This window comes from Oryctolagus cuniculus, chromosome 3 (assembly GCF_051225735.1).
Source record: "Oryctolagus cuniculus isolate XC-2025 breed Fujian yellow rabbit chromosome 3, ASM5122573v1, whole genome shotgun sequence".
NCBI lineage: Eukaryota > Metazoa > Chordata > Mammalia > Lagomorpha > Leporidae > Oryctolagus > Oryctolagus cuniculus.
The window spans coordinates 29,105,859-29,120,648 of NC_142869.1; the positions used below are offsets into that span (position 1 = coordinate 29,105,859).

The window sequence follows — 14,790 nt, forward strand, 5'->3', positions numbered from 1 at the left end:
GGAATTGCCAGTGACTTATGCCATAGATCCAAAGGTATGTGCTGTGTGAGGCCAGGGAACGCTGGCCACCATGGGTGGGCCAAGAGTCCAGAGAGACACTCATGTTGGGCATGGTGGATCAGTAGACGGAGAAAATGTTGATGCTGGCTGGCATTTTCAGGGCCTCAGCCCTCCTATGTGCCAATGGAAACCAGCCGATTCACTGCCTAGAGTGAGTACACAGTGCCTGCACACCATACCCACTCAGGCATACAAATCACACGGAGCCCTAACACTCTGCATTGTGTGACCACTGAGCCCTCTGGAGATCAGTCTCCAGCACTCAGAGATCTCTGACCTTCTGTAGTTGAACAAAGCTAAGTCCCAGGAACCCAGCCACACCCCATGCCCTTGTCAGTTCTGCAGCTTATGTAGCACTTCCATAGTCACAGCATTCCCACAGTTACAGGCTGCAGGACTCCCATAGTCACAGGGTGCAAGGGGATCTGTGCTCCATCCTGACAGCCAGCTCATTCCTAAAGTGTGCCACCTGCCATTTCTCAAGTCATGGCAGAGGTTATTTATAGTTCTGCCACAGCAAACTGGTCTGGCACTTTGGTGGGGGAGGGGAAAGAAACAATTTTGCCTCCCTTCATGGAGCTAAGTTGAAGCCCTATTGCCCACCAGCTCCTCAGGCCAGACTCAAAGACAATGGAGACCATGGAGTTCTCATTTAGTCAAAACCACTGCTGGTGCAGGCTGCAGTAGTCTTCTCTCACCTTGAGCAGGAAGATGGCCTTTCCCCATCAGCTTCCAGCCACAGAAGATGCTAGTGGGGTGATGCCAATTCTCGCGTTAACTCATTTGGAAAGATTGCTGTTAGAATGATCAGAGGGAATTAAGCCATGAACAGATTATTATAAATGATCTTACACAGTATTTGGGAAAATATAGCATAAATAAACTTGGGAATATTTACTCCTTTGCGTTATACTTTATTTTTTGTCTTTTTATTAATATAAAGAGAATAGATTTCATGTATTTCAGACATACAACGCTAATAAGATAACCATGCTTTCTTCTATCTCTCCTTCCCTAAATCTCCCTTCTGTCCTTTTTTTCTTTTTCCCCTTAATTTTTATAATAACATACTTTTTTTTGGATAGGCTGAGTTAGACAGTGAGAGAGAGAGAGACAGAAAAAAAGGTCTTCCTTCCATTGGTTCACCCCCAAATGGCTGCTACGGCCAGAGCGCTGCGCCGATCTGAAGCCAAGAGCCAGGTGCCTCCTCCTGGTCTCCGATGCAGGTGCAGGGCCCAAGGACCTGGGCCATCCTCCACTGCACTCCCGGGCCACAGCAGAGAGCTGGACTGGAAGAAGAGCAACTGGGACAGAATCCGGCACCCCAACCGGGACTAGAACCCAGGGTGCTGGCACCGCAGGCGGAGGATTAGCCTAGTGAGCTGAAGACATACTTTCAATCCACTTTATAATTACAGGTTTAATGCACCACTAACCATAATGTTCATCAAGAAAAGCATAGACCACTGTTCCACAGGAATATAGACAAGGGCTAAAAACAACAATAAAATCATTAAAATTAAGTCTCATTCTTATACATTTTTGTATTCTATGTTAACCTCCAGATATGAGAGAAAATATGATGTCTGTCTTTTTAGGACTGGCTTATTTCACTAAGCATAATGGTCCCCAGTTGCATACATTTTGTTGCAAAAGAAAGGATTTCATTCTTTTTATGGCTGAGTATGTTGTCTCATTCCCCATGATGTCAACATGTATCCCAAATGCAGTAAATCCTTCTAAGATTCGGTATGTCATTTAGGTCTATGAGCTCTGTTATATACAGCTCCAAGGAGGATGTCATGGAGAGAAGATAAAATAAATAAGCTCTCAAGCCAATCATTGTCAATAAACTGTTAAAATAAATAGAAAGAAAGAAGTAACAACAAAAAATCAAAAGCTCAGGTAAGAAAGTAAGGAAGGAAGCCAGGCAGGCAGGTAGGAAGGGGAAAGGGAAGAGGGAGAAAAAGAAAAATCCAAGTCAAAGTGTCTAACTAAATTTGTCTGAGCCCTCTTTCATTTCAAGGGAGATGGGAATGTGGTCAATGTACAAGAACACTCAATTCTTACTCCCTTTAATGAGACTGCAAGTTTCCATGAGGATAAATACCACAGTTTTATGTTTCTCTTAAGTAGCTTCCTCAACTTCTATGCAGTGCTAAGTTTCCATATTCCCCACACAAATATTACTTATTGACAGATGGCTTTTACTTCAGAAAATCCAAAAATGAACCTTTCTTTATTGTAATGGCCACCCAAGGACTTATATTAGCTTTTGTGTCCTATTTTACAATCACATATTGGCTGTAGTAAAGATGCATTCAAAGTAGTTAACACACAGGCAGTGCTTTTACTTTCAAAATATACCTGAATAAGAAAAAATGAAAACAAAGCACTCATGAATTAAATTTAATTAGGTTAGAGAATGCAAACTGCTTCATTACTGAATCATTTGAGCCTGAGAAGCTAACCCATGAAGCATTTCTCATGATATTTTACAATACTAACATATTATTCCTTTTATATCATAATTAAACTAGAAAATAAAAAAAAGGAGATAGAACTAATAGTGAAACTCCAAACAGAATGTTGTGGAGATTAGACAAACATCGCTTAAAAATTGTTATAAGGAACTTGTAATGATACATTCTTCTCCTTATTACTATCTAGAAAATTTCACAATGAACAGCAAGAAAATATTACAGTAGAAGAGAAAAACACACAATTTCTGGGCTCAGGCTATATCTACAAATTCAGCACAGGGGTTCTTCTCCAGAGTTTGGTAGACAGATAAAGTGCTGCAATATAGCCCAGCAATGAATATATCATTGCTTGGGTACAATAAAACCAGCTGTGATCAAATTAACAAAAATGTGTAAACATTTAAAAATCTTTCATAAGACTCCTAAAATGTAAGAAAAGGCTGGAAAAATCTGGTTTTAAAATGACCCAAAAACCACATATACCACTTTAACTTCAAATTTCTATCACTGATGAGCACAAGTCTTATATATAAATATTTCCTATGTAGATCAATGAGTTATGTGGTAAATAAATATATTTTATCACTGTGATACTGAGAAATGAAAAGCTATTAATACCACAATATTAATCACTGAGAAGGATTTTCTAGTGTTCTTCAGGCTTTAACTGGAATTCCATTTGTGGCAGGTTTCTGTTATCTTCTCCAGAGGTGGTAGAAATATCAATTATAGTATGCTACAGTAGCATGAACTGTTAATTGTTCCCCAAGATTTGTTTTCCTCTCTCTGCATAAGAATACAGTATAATAAAATCAAACCACAGGGTGATCATTTGGCACCGTGGTTAAGATATAATTTGGGATGTCCACATCCTATAATGAAGTGTCTAGGTACTAGTCTTGGCTTTGTTTCAAACTCCAGTTTCCTGATAATGAACACCCTAGGAAGCAACACAGGATGGCATGAGTGCTTAAGTCCCTGCCAATCACATGGGGACCCAACCTGAAGTCCAGCTTCCTGGCTTCAGTCACACCTAGGCGCAGTTACTGTAGACATTTAGGGAGTAAAATGGCAGATAGAAGGTCTTTCTCTCTCTCTCAGGTCTTTTCTCTCTGTCTCTTCGTCTCTCTCTCTCCCCCTTCCACCAAATGAAAATAACATGTATCTAAATTTTGGCAGATGAGATCAAAATTCATGAGACAGCTTCTGGAATTTTCTTGAAGAGACTTTCACAAATGCCCTTTCCTTTTTTATCCCCACGGAATTCCTTTCTTTCTAGCTGCTCTATCAGTGTGAAGGCTGGAATTGGAACATCAGTGTTGGACTGCGAGGTGATCCTGAGAATGGAGCCTTCGCACATCACAGGAACAAGACGTAAAGCATGAATCCTTAAAATTTTCATGGAGTAGAGTTCCTCCTGGACTTCTCCTTGTTTAAGACACTGTTGTATTTGGAATCTCTGCCACTTACAAATATAAACCTAACTATGTAACTACCACCCTCTCTCCAGCAAAGGGCTATGTGATGCAGACCACTCCATTTCAGTAGTTGTTTGTCCCAACGTAGTTGACTCAGCAATGAGCACAATCTGCAAGATGGACTAATAGGTGTTCTTCATAGAAAACTTATGAATATAAGCCTATTTATCTAATCAAGAAGCAAGGGAAGATGGAAGGAATGAGGAGGGGTACCTAGGAAGACCTAATTAGAGAGAGACATCTCAAAGGTAGGAGTTAGTAGTAGGACTTAAGGAAATTGGAATAAACAATATTCCAAGCAGAAGAATCTACTCTAGGGAATAGAGAGTCAAGGAACAGCATTATGTGTGCAGGAAACAAAACAGTCCTGAGTTGGTCAAAAAGTAACATTGGTTCTAAAAAGCAAGAATTTAGGCCTGTATGCTAAATGAAAGGAGAATAACACAGCTCTAGCATGTGAAGGAGCATTATTAAAAGATTTTGAACAAAGTGTGACTTAAAATCTATGTGGTAAGAGACCACCTGCAATGCTCTGTGAGGAAAGATGACAAGAAAGCATACAACCAATGCATCAAGGTCAAGAAGCTGTACAGGAGTCCAGACAGTAAACAGCATAGCCTGGACAAGGGTAGATGTGGCAAAAAATATTGTGAAGATCCAACTGTCAGGGATGATTAATGGAATACAGGTTTAAGGAGATGCAACTCAAATGACACCAACATTCTTTTTTTTTGCCTGAGCAACTTGGAAAATGGAAATACAAGTTATTGGGATGGAAAATATTGGAAAAGAACAAGTTTATAGTGGAAAAGGAGAATATCATTCATGAACATGGTAAGATATAGATGATGATTAGATATTTAGACATAAATATCATATAGGCAATCAGATATGGGAATCTGGAATTTAGAGGAGTGGTCAGAACCAAAGATATAAAGGTGAAATGTGCTAGTTTGTGTGTGTGTTGTTTCAAGACATGAAGTTGGGTAAGGCCATTAAAAGACTGAGTACAAATAGAAAATAGACTTGAGTACCAAGTGCTGGTGCATCTTAACAGTCAGAGATTAGGGAAGAGGGTCCAGCAAAGCAGAATGAGAAGGAAGAGCTGCCAATGAGATCACAGGTGTATCAGAAAAGATGGTATCTCAAAGGCAAGCAAGAATTGTTTCCAGGTGGATGGAGAAATCACATCTGCAGAGCATTTTATTTTCAAATTTAGGGCAGAGATGGGTTCCTTACAATTCATCTCTATCATTGCTAAAGTGTTCTTCTGGCCCTAACATCTACAGTGTGTCCATTTCAAATATAGTCCTGACCCCTGACAACCACTGTTTCTCTTCCAGCCACTGGGAAAGCATCCTTTTATTATTAGCAATCCTTCCCAAAGAATGATAACTAAATCATGTTTACTGTGTATCAGGGGGCAATGACTTAATAGTGCAAGAGATGGCAGAAAAGAAAAACCAACTTGGAAAGCAATTACCTTGGTCATAAAATAGAAGTTGCTTAAATTAGGTGAAAAATTTTGCAAGCCTTTAGGCTTTTCTAATTTTCCTGCCTGCACAACTCACTGCAGCAGCATCACATACAGCTCAGGGCTCACGCCAATTTGGGAGCTTCAGTTTTTCTCATTTTGAAAGTAATTCTGATTGATAGTATTAATATTATAATATCGCATCAGAAAAGTTATCAAATATTCATTTTTAGGCATTTGTAACACCGATTTTCATTACATGGAATAACAATAAAAATTGCCTGGACAGTGTAGGCAATTTTCCAGATGTATGATTATTCTAAATTTATTTTATTTTTTTCTAATATTATAAGATTGATCAAAGTTTGTTGATTTTACATCAGAAGCAGAGACCAGGATACTCCAACCATTAAGAGAGTGGTTCTGAAAGTATGATCTTTAGACCAGCAGAAGTGTCATTACCTGGAAACTTGGTAGAAAAGACCCAAGCAACACCTCAGACCTCCTGACTGAGATACTCTGGGAGTGCCCCAGAGGCCAGAAGTTTGTTCTCTAACATCTCAAGATGAATATGATGTACAGGAAATTTTGAGAAGCCCTGAGTTAAAGTATAGGAAAGAAGGAGGACAAAAACAAAAATCAAGAGCAAGAGAAGGAAGATGACAGGAGGAAGCAGAGAGAAAGGGGAGATGGAGGAACAAGTAGAAGACCTGGGGTAGGGAAAATGTGGAAGACACAGAAGGAGGGAGAGAAGGTTGGCAAGCAAGGGATGTGATTAAAAAAAACAGAAAATCCAGCTCTTTGCTATGGCCTGGGAAAGCAGTAGAAAGATGGCAAAGTGTTTGGGCCCCTGCACCCGCATGGGAAGCCTGGAAATAGCTCCTGCTCCTGGCTTCAGATCAGCACAGCTCTGGCCATTGCGGCCATCTGGTATTGTGTCACAGCAGGTTAAACTGCCTCTGTGACACTGGCATCCCATATCAGCACTCATTCAAGTCTTGGCTGGTCCGCTTAAGATCCAGCCCAAGTGCTTGAGCCCCTGCCATCCACATGGGAGACCCAGGTAGAGTTCCAGGTTCATGCTTCAGTCTTGCCAGCCCCAGCTTTTGCAGCTATGTGAGGGGTGAACCAGTGGATAGAGACCTTTCTCTTTTCTGTCCCTCCTTCTCTCTTTGTAACACCACCTTTCAAATAAATAAATAAATCTTAAAAATATTATTGCCCAGAAGTAGAACATTGAGTTATCTCAACACAGCTACTTTAACTATTCCTCTTTCACTGCATTAAAAAAAAAGTATTGTCACATTTTCTGTTAGTTTTATTCTCTATTTGTTTCACCTCTTGCCGCACTTTCATTTTGCTTTCATCCAGGAATTCTTTGAAGTCCCCTTCAGAGCCTGTATTTGAACTTATCCAGCTGAATGCCAACTAATCAAAAAAAAATTGGAGACCATATCAACCAAGGAGTGGTGAGACCTGCACTTCCTCCTTGTAAAGTACTGTAGTTTAACATAAGCATGACCACGCATAATGAATGAGATTGATATTTGTTCAAGCCAGGACAAAAAAACACCCCATGCAAAAAAAGAGAGCCTAAAAGAAGCAGAAATTAATGTTTTTACTCTCATTTGACTTCCTTACAGAGAGTTGAAGATTTCCTGCAGTTTTATTACCTCCAGAAAGCACCTGAGAGGCCAACTAATCCCAAAGATTCAGTTCTTCTTCGCTATTTAATAAAAACCATAAAATCCACCTGGTTAGGAAATTTAAAGATTAAAAAAACAACTAATTAAACTTAATTGGGTCAATCTGGGCAGGCTGATTACCCTGTTTGATTGGCCTCAGGAGAATCTGATCACGATTCACCAAGTGCAACTTGGCAAAGAGAAGCCTGATGTCAGGAAAGCTACTGTATCTCTACCTGACGAGAGATGTAATTGTTAGTAAGAAATACAAAAATGAGGTTAAAAGAGGAAACAGTGTTCTTGCGTATAGCACAATCAACCACAAACAAGTCATTTCAGATCCATCACATTTTCTCAGAATGGGGCAATGGGAGTTATTGGAGTAATTCAGGTAACAGGCTTATTTTATGGAAGGCGTTTGATTTCCTAACCCAAATTAACAAGATATATTTTCTGTTTTTCTTTGCAAGTTCTTTCTTGCTTGCAACCCAGAAGACATCAGGAAGCCCATGTTGAATGAATCAAACACATGGCAGAGGGTCAATTTTCTGAGGGACTCAAATCATAATATACCATGAATAAAGACCATTGATTCCTAGAATTTGAGGGCAATATTACCAGTATTACACTCTCACAGTAATCATTTATTCTGGAACTCCTTATCATGAATGAAGTAATAACTAATCTGACTACTCAATATAATTTTGATTGCATCAAAACAAACATGGTTTTACACATAGAAATGATTTGTACCTAGAAAATCACTTCATAATTTCAGTCTTACATTTTACATTTGGAAGTAAAAAAGAGTACTTGAATTTTCTTCAAAGATATATGGGATATGCTTCTTAAAATGATCAATAAGGGGTCAGCGCCGTGGCTCACTTGGCTAATCCTCCACCTGCGGCAACATCTCATATGGGTACCGGGTTCTAGTCCCGGTTGCTCCTCTTCCAGTCCAGCTCTCTACTGTGGCCTGGGAAGGCAGTGGAGGATGGCCCAAGTGCTTGGGCCCCTGAACCCACATGGGGGACCAGGAGGAAGCACCTGGCTCCTGGCTTCGGATCGGCGCAGCGCTGGCTGTAGCGGCCATTTGGAGGGGTGAACCAACGGAAGGAAGACCTTTCTGTCTCTCTCACTAACTCTACCTGTCAAATAAAAAAATTTTTAAAAATGATCTCAAACGCCTGAATTATAATCACATGAAAAATAAAGATTTCTTAACCTAACCCAGGATACTAAATCAGAATCTCAGGGGGTTGATGCGAAGAAATGGTATTTTTTAAAGACAAACTCTCACCTACATTAGTAGATATGAATTTATTCCTTTTTTTCAATTGTTTTCATTTGAAAGAACTACAAGGAGACAGAGAAGAGACAGAGAGAGTTCAGATACTCTTTCTTCTGCCTCGCTAAGTCTGCTGTTAAGGTTTTCCATTGCATTTTTATTTGCTCTATTAAATTCTTCATTTCTAAGAAAGAGAAAGAAAGAAAAAAGAAGGAAAGAAGGAAGGAAGGAAGGAAGGAAGGAAGGAAGGAAGGAAGGAAGGAAGGAAGGAAGGAAGGAAGGAAGGAAAAATCAAAAGAATCTTCCATTGCTCAAGGACATCAAGGATATAACAAGGAGAAAGCAAGGATCTAAGCTTTATGAAATGCTGACCACATGGCAGGAATGTCCAAATATGACCACAGGAGAAAGGAAGCAACTGTAGATCCTGTGACCTCCAATTACTCATCATAAGGTTTGATGAACCACACACAAAAAAAAAGAAAAATGAAAATCGTCTCTGAGACATAAGCTAAAACAGTCAAAAATTAACAAAAATAGTTGTATACAGTGAAAAATGAATTATGTGTCTCATTACTCTGGGGCAAATGCAGAATATACCATGAAGAGATAAAATACAAATAAAAATAATAAATCCAATAATATGTGTAAATTTTAAAAAAGATATTTATTTCATCTCAAAGTACTGGAAACCCAAGGTTGAGAGGTTCTATCTGGTATAGGCCCTCCTGCTGGCAGAGTATCAAGGTAGTAGTGCAGGGCACCACGAGGTCACAAACACAAATCATAAATTTGTATCCTCTGTTCTTTCTTCATATAAAGCCACCAGTATTTGCAGTTGGCATTGTGGTACAGCAGAATAACCTGCCACTTGATATGTCTACATCCCATATCAGAGTGCCAGTTTAAGTCAAGGCTACATTTTTCTGATGCAGCTTCCTGCTAATGCATCCCAGAGGATAGCAGATTATGTCTCAAGTACTTGGACCCTTGCCACTCACATTGGAGAGCGAGATGTAGTTCTAGGTTCTGGGCTTCAGCTTGGCCCAACCCTGGCTGTTATGGCATTTGGGCATCTGGGCATTGTTAATAGAATCAGCAAACGAGATTCTCTCTCTCTTGTTCTCTCTCTCTCTCTCTCTTTCTGTGTGTGTGTGTGTGTGTGTGTGTGTGTGTCTATCTCTATCTCTCCCTCTCCCACTCCTTCTCAGTCTTTCAAACAGATGAAACTTAAGAAATATAAAAGTTATCAGGATTCAGTCATAAGAGTCCCACTCTGGAGACCTTATCTAATCCTAATCATCTACCATGCACCCCCCCCCAAAAAAAAAAAAACATTTCAGTTGTATTATATCACTACCCTGTTAATACCTCCAAATGGACATTAAAATCCAACATGACTTTTAAGGAGACAAACTATATGCAACCTACGAAATCAGGCAGAGGCCACATCCTGTGTTTCATCATTTACAGTTTATATGCTGTTCCTAAAAATGTGTGCACATGACATCACTTAGTTCTCAGAAAACTGCAAGAAAGACACCTCTCCCTTTTACATGGAAGGAAAATAAGTCCGCTGAGGTTAAATGACTTACCCACAGTCACGCTCTGTGTTCTATCAGTGATTGCTGGTATTGACTCCAAAATGCCGCCTTCCTCCCTTGGCACAAGTAGTAGAAATACTGAAAAGGTGCTGTGGATGCAGCTATGAAATGAAAACATGGAGTTTTCAGTGCAGCAGAAAAGGGGGAAAGTGAGCATATCCTGTTCCATATTATGGGTGCTGTGGACCACAAGGAGCTCTACGAGTACATAATGAGGAGACTAACTTATTGTGAAGACAAGGAAATGCCTCTTTCAGGAAGGAACATTTAACTTGAGGCATGAACAATGAGTACAGTCAATAAGAGAAAGAGAAAGGAATAGTATAGTAGTGGAGGGAGCCAAGCATTTGAGAAACTTCAAGCAACAATGAATCCTATACTTTCAAGGAAAATCATGACATCCAGGAAGGATTGAATACCAAAGGCAAGGGCTGGAAAGGCAGACAAGGACAAAGTAATGGGATACCTTATAGGTCAGGTGAAGCTTCGGGAATTCATCATAAAAGCAAAGGGAAAAATTCAACCTATAGGTTAAACAGATGAGTGATCTGAGCAGATTCTCCAGTTTGTGATCTGTTCCCACATCAGTGATTGGTACCAGGACTAGCATAGAAGAGTAACTGGAATTAAGAGTTTCACCCTCCTCTCAACATTCTTCTGAGCATTAAATCCATGGCTCTCTTAATATTATGCTTTTGCCGATTCCACTAATGCACCACAAATACAATAAGCACTATACATACTTTGAAATTTCTATTAAACTATAGCTCCAAGCACCTCCTCTTAGCTCAATCTCAAGATGTACATCAGCTGTTTCTCTCTTGGCTTATTGTCTGCAGCTGTGTAATAACATCACCCCAAGCACCCATTAGAGTCAATTTTATTGGTAACTTCTGCTTACTTAGGAAGGCTATCATCAATCAGCTTCTGGAAATCAAAGCCAACAGCAGCTTCTGTGCTGAAATATACTCACAATACACTGAGTACTAGAACCATGTGGAAAGACAGATAGAAGAATTTTTTAAAAATAATCAGTGTATAGAAATAGCCTGTCTGTGGCACATTGATAAGTCACGGACTGCCTAAATAATTTTTAGCTGGAGTCACTGCTGAGTATAGAGGGAAACTTTTTGTGCTAATCTTGAATAATGCCTTAGCTTTGAATGTTCCTCACAGCTTCTAAACACTTTTTTTTTAACTTTTCATTAACTGATTAGTTGAAGATCAAAAAAGGTGTGTAAGCAACTAAGCTGATTTCATTTCTCTTTTGATTTTCTACTGAAGTATAACAAGAAGTCAACCCTTTCATTCCCTTGTTATTTCTGCCCACCTCCGTTATCTTGTGCATGCATCTGTCCCCTAACCCTCTTCCCCGTGGCTTACCCATGCTTCTTCTTCACACCTTTCCTCTCCCAAAGTTCCTATTCTATCTTTTTCAACATTGAGTTTGGAACTAAAAATCCTCAAGGATATACGCCAAACCTCAGGGGAAGAAGCCATAGCATGTAAAATAGAAATGAAAAATAAATAATGTATATCATAATTTGATGCTCTGATTCCCATCAGAGATTACAGAACAAACAACAAAAGGCTGGGGCGGTGCCCTGAGAAAACAGACTCTGTGTCAGGGAGGTTTGGAAGGAAAATGCTCAGCAGTCTCTTCTCCCTGAACTAATTGTTCCACCACTCACTGCCTCCTGACACATTATCAATCTGAAATCAAGTATACTGTCATTTATTAAATATCCTTTTAAACTTTTCTTAGTGCAGAAGTATTTGGTGGACACATTAAAGGTGACCCCCAGTGAGTTTTTTTCTCAGATAATGTCCTCTTCAGTGCAGGTAGCACTTGTACCTGTTTCTATGAAATAGATGCTGGCAAAGTGATGGGCTGTCCTGTCCTGCGCCAGGTTACTTTACATGGCAGAGGTGATGCAATGTAACTCTCACCATTATGTTGTATTAGATAGGGCTCTGACTTAGTAAACCAGAGAGAGAAATTCTCCTGCTGGCCATAACCTAAAGTGACGTGTTGCGAGAGACCCTAGAGAGAAGCTCACATAGCAAGGAACTAAGGCAGACTTCCAGGAGCAGACAGAGGCTTCTGCCAAAAACAAGCATTAAAATGGGACTTCAGTTCTACAACTGCAAGGAAATTAATCCCATCAAAACTGAAGAGAGTATGGAAGCAGAACTTTCCCAGACCAGGCTCTGATGAAAATACAGTTTGGCTAACTTCTAGATAGTACAATCAGACCTTAGACAGACACTTCAGCCAAGCTGGGGTTGTGATCCTGTCTCACAGTCTCAGTTCGACAATAAATTGCTGACTTTATTTTTCTTTTTTTTTTAATACTTTAGTAATATTACATTATCTTCTTGCCACTTGATTTCTGGAAAAAAAATCATGAGATGAATTTTGATCTTTTGTAGGTACAATGCCCTTGCTCTTTTGTAGTTGTTAGAATTTTTTGTCTTATCCAAACACATATATTCAAATTGCAGATTTTTCTTCAGAAAGCACCAGTAGAAACTCTTTGGAATGACAACATGAAGAGCTTAGTGGACTTTATCACCAGTGAAACAACCATAATTGATGAAAAAAATTGAAAAATAAATGATCTAGATATTGTTCTAAGGGGGCATAGTAAATGGAAATATATTTAAGAAAATTTATGAAGTCCTAGTAAGTACAATGAGAGGCTATGGCATTTTGAGCCATTAGCTTTCTCCTAGCTCAATGTGATCAAAGTTCTACCTCAGGCAAGTGCAGCCAGAAACACAAGGATATCTTTCCCCCAGCTCCAGCCAAGGGCAACAGTATCTCCTATGGCAAGGCAAGCTATCAGTACTTCTTACACCAGTTCTCTGGGTTGCCAATGTTCTATTCCAGGCAGGAGTAGATGAATGCTCTGGGGCTCATTTCCTCCATTCAATCCTTTTCCAAGTGCTAGAGGTTCTCCTCCAGGTGCATCAAACCAGAAAGAGTGGTTCCCAATTGCCCTTGTCCCACTTTGCTTATGAGTAGGGAAAAGCATCCATGTCTGAAGAGACAGGCCAAGAAAACAGGAAGTGCCCCAGTTGTGGAGATGTGCTGCTTTGAGAAAAATAAGTCAATGCCCTTGCTCATGGCTCTGGAGCAGCAGTGGTAAGCACTTAATAGAGAACTAGTAGCTTTATAAAAGCAACAGCTAAATCACAGACCAGATATAAATTTAACAAAACCAGGGAAAGAGACGGCTAAGAAGATCCCTTCTGGGGTGGGAACAAACTTCAAAAGATAGCTTCAAAGAGCACCCATGCAAAGAGACTGAAGTTTTATTGGATCAGACTGTGGAGAAATTTATGCCCCAGGACATTGCTGAAGACAATACAAAGACCAGAAATTAGAGGAGGCTGGGAGCTGGGTGTGATGCATTCAGAGCCATAGTTTGGCCGAGATCAGGGGAAAAGACAAGAAGAGCCCTGATCAAATCATTGGCATACCAGGGTGACTGAGCAATGCCAAGGGCTGCACCCTCTGAGGCAGCACACTGGAGGGAGAAACAAATTTCACTGAAAACAGTCCAGCCAAGCAGCTAAAAATATAAACAAATATCAACAACCGCAACAGGCCCAGAAGGGAGAAGAAATATCAACTACAGAAGCCCTGTAGGGGGATGAGTATCGGGATTCAGAGTTGGAACTGACACAGGTGGCCGCTGGGAATGCAAAAGGGTGCAGCTGCTTGGGAAAACAATCTGGCAGTTTCTCAAAATATCAGACATAGGAGTAGAGTTGTCATGTGGCTTAGAGACTTTACACCTGCACAGGTATCTCCCCTAAAAGAAAACAAATCCCCATACAAACTTGGTTCACAAGTGAGCCTTTGGCACAGCAGTTAAGACATTACCTGGGATGCCCACATCTCATATTGCAGTTCCTGCATTTCAGTCTCAGCTCTGCTTCTAATCCCAAGCTTCTTGCTAAGGCAAACGCTGGGAGGCAGCAGGTGATGGTTCAAGTAGTTGAGCGCCTGCTACTCATGTGGGAATCACAGATCAAGTTCCTGGCTCCCAGCTTCAACCAGGCCCAGCCTAACTATTGCAGGCATTTGAGGAATGAATTAAAGGACGGAATATCTCATTTTCTTTTCCTCTCTGCCTTTCAAATAAAATTAAAATAAGTAAATAAAAGAAAATAAAACTTGTTCTCAAGTCTTAAGAGCATAATTAATAATAACCAAAAAGTACAACCAATTATGTCTATCAACTGTTGAATGCATAAGCAAAATGTGGCATATTCATATAAAAGAATATTATTTGGCAATTAAAAAAGCAAAGTATGGATCCATGCTAAAATATGAATGAATCTTGAAAATATTATGCCAAAAGAAAGAAGCCTGTCATAAAAAAATATTATCCAAAGGGACAAATAGGTAGTTACATAAAGCTGAAACGTAGGGGAAATAAATGGAAGTGACTGCTAATGACTATATGGATTCTTTTTGGGGTCATAAAAATATTCTAAAATTGATTGTGCTGATAGTTGTACAACTCTATGAACATATTAAAATCAGTGAGTTATATGGTAGTTAAATTAGGTCTCAATAAAACTGTTTTATGAAAAACTGCAATCTAATTATTAAAGTTCCTAATTGAACTAATATATTTACTTTATCAAGATTAAATCTAAATTTTCATGTTAGCCTGAGAATTTTTAGAACATTCCTTTAGTTA

At 39.6% G+C, this 14,790-nt stretch overlaps 1 long non-coding RNA gene across 1 annotated transcript; it reads right to left on the bottom strand.

Moving 5' to 3' along the window:
• Window positions 1-14,094, bottom strand: LOC149127295 (uncharacterized). Its single transcript, XR_016231175.1, has 3 exons — window positions 13,965-14,094; window positions 10,064-10,173; window positions 1-855 (listed from the first exon to the last, which is right to left on the bottom strand). It is a non-coding gene; the product is annotated as an uncharacterized LOC149127295 (long non-coding RNA).
• Window positions 14,095-14,790: the final 696 nt, after the last annotated feature.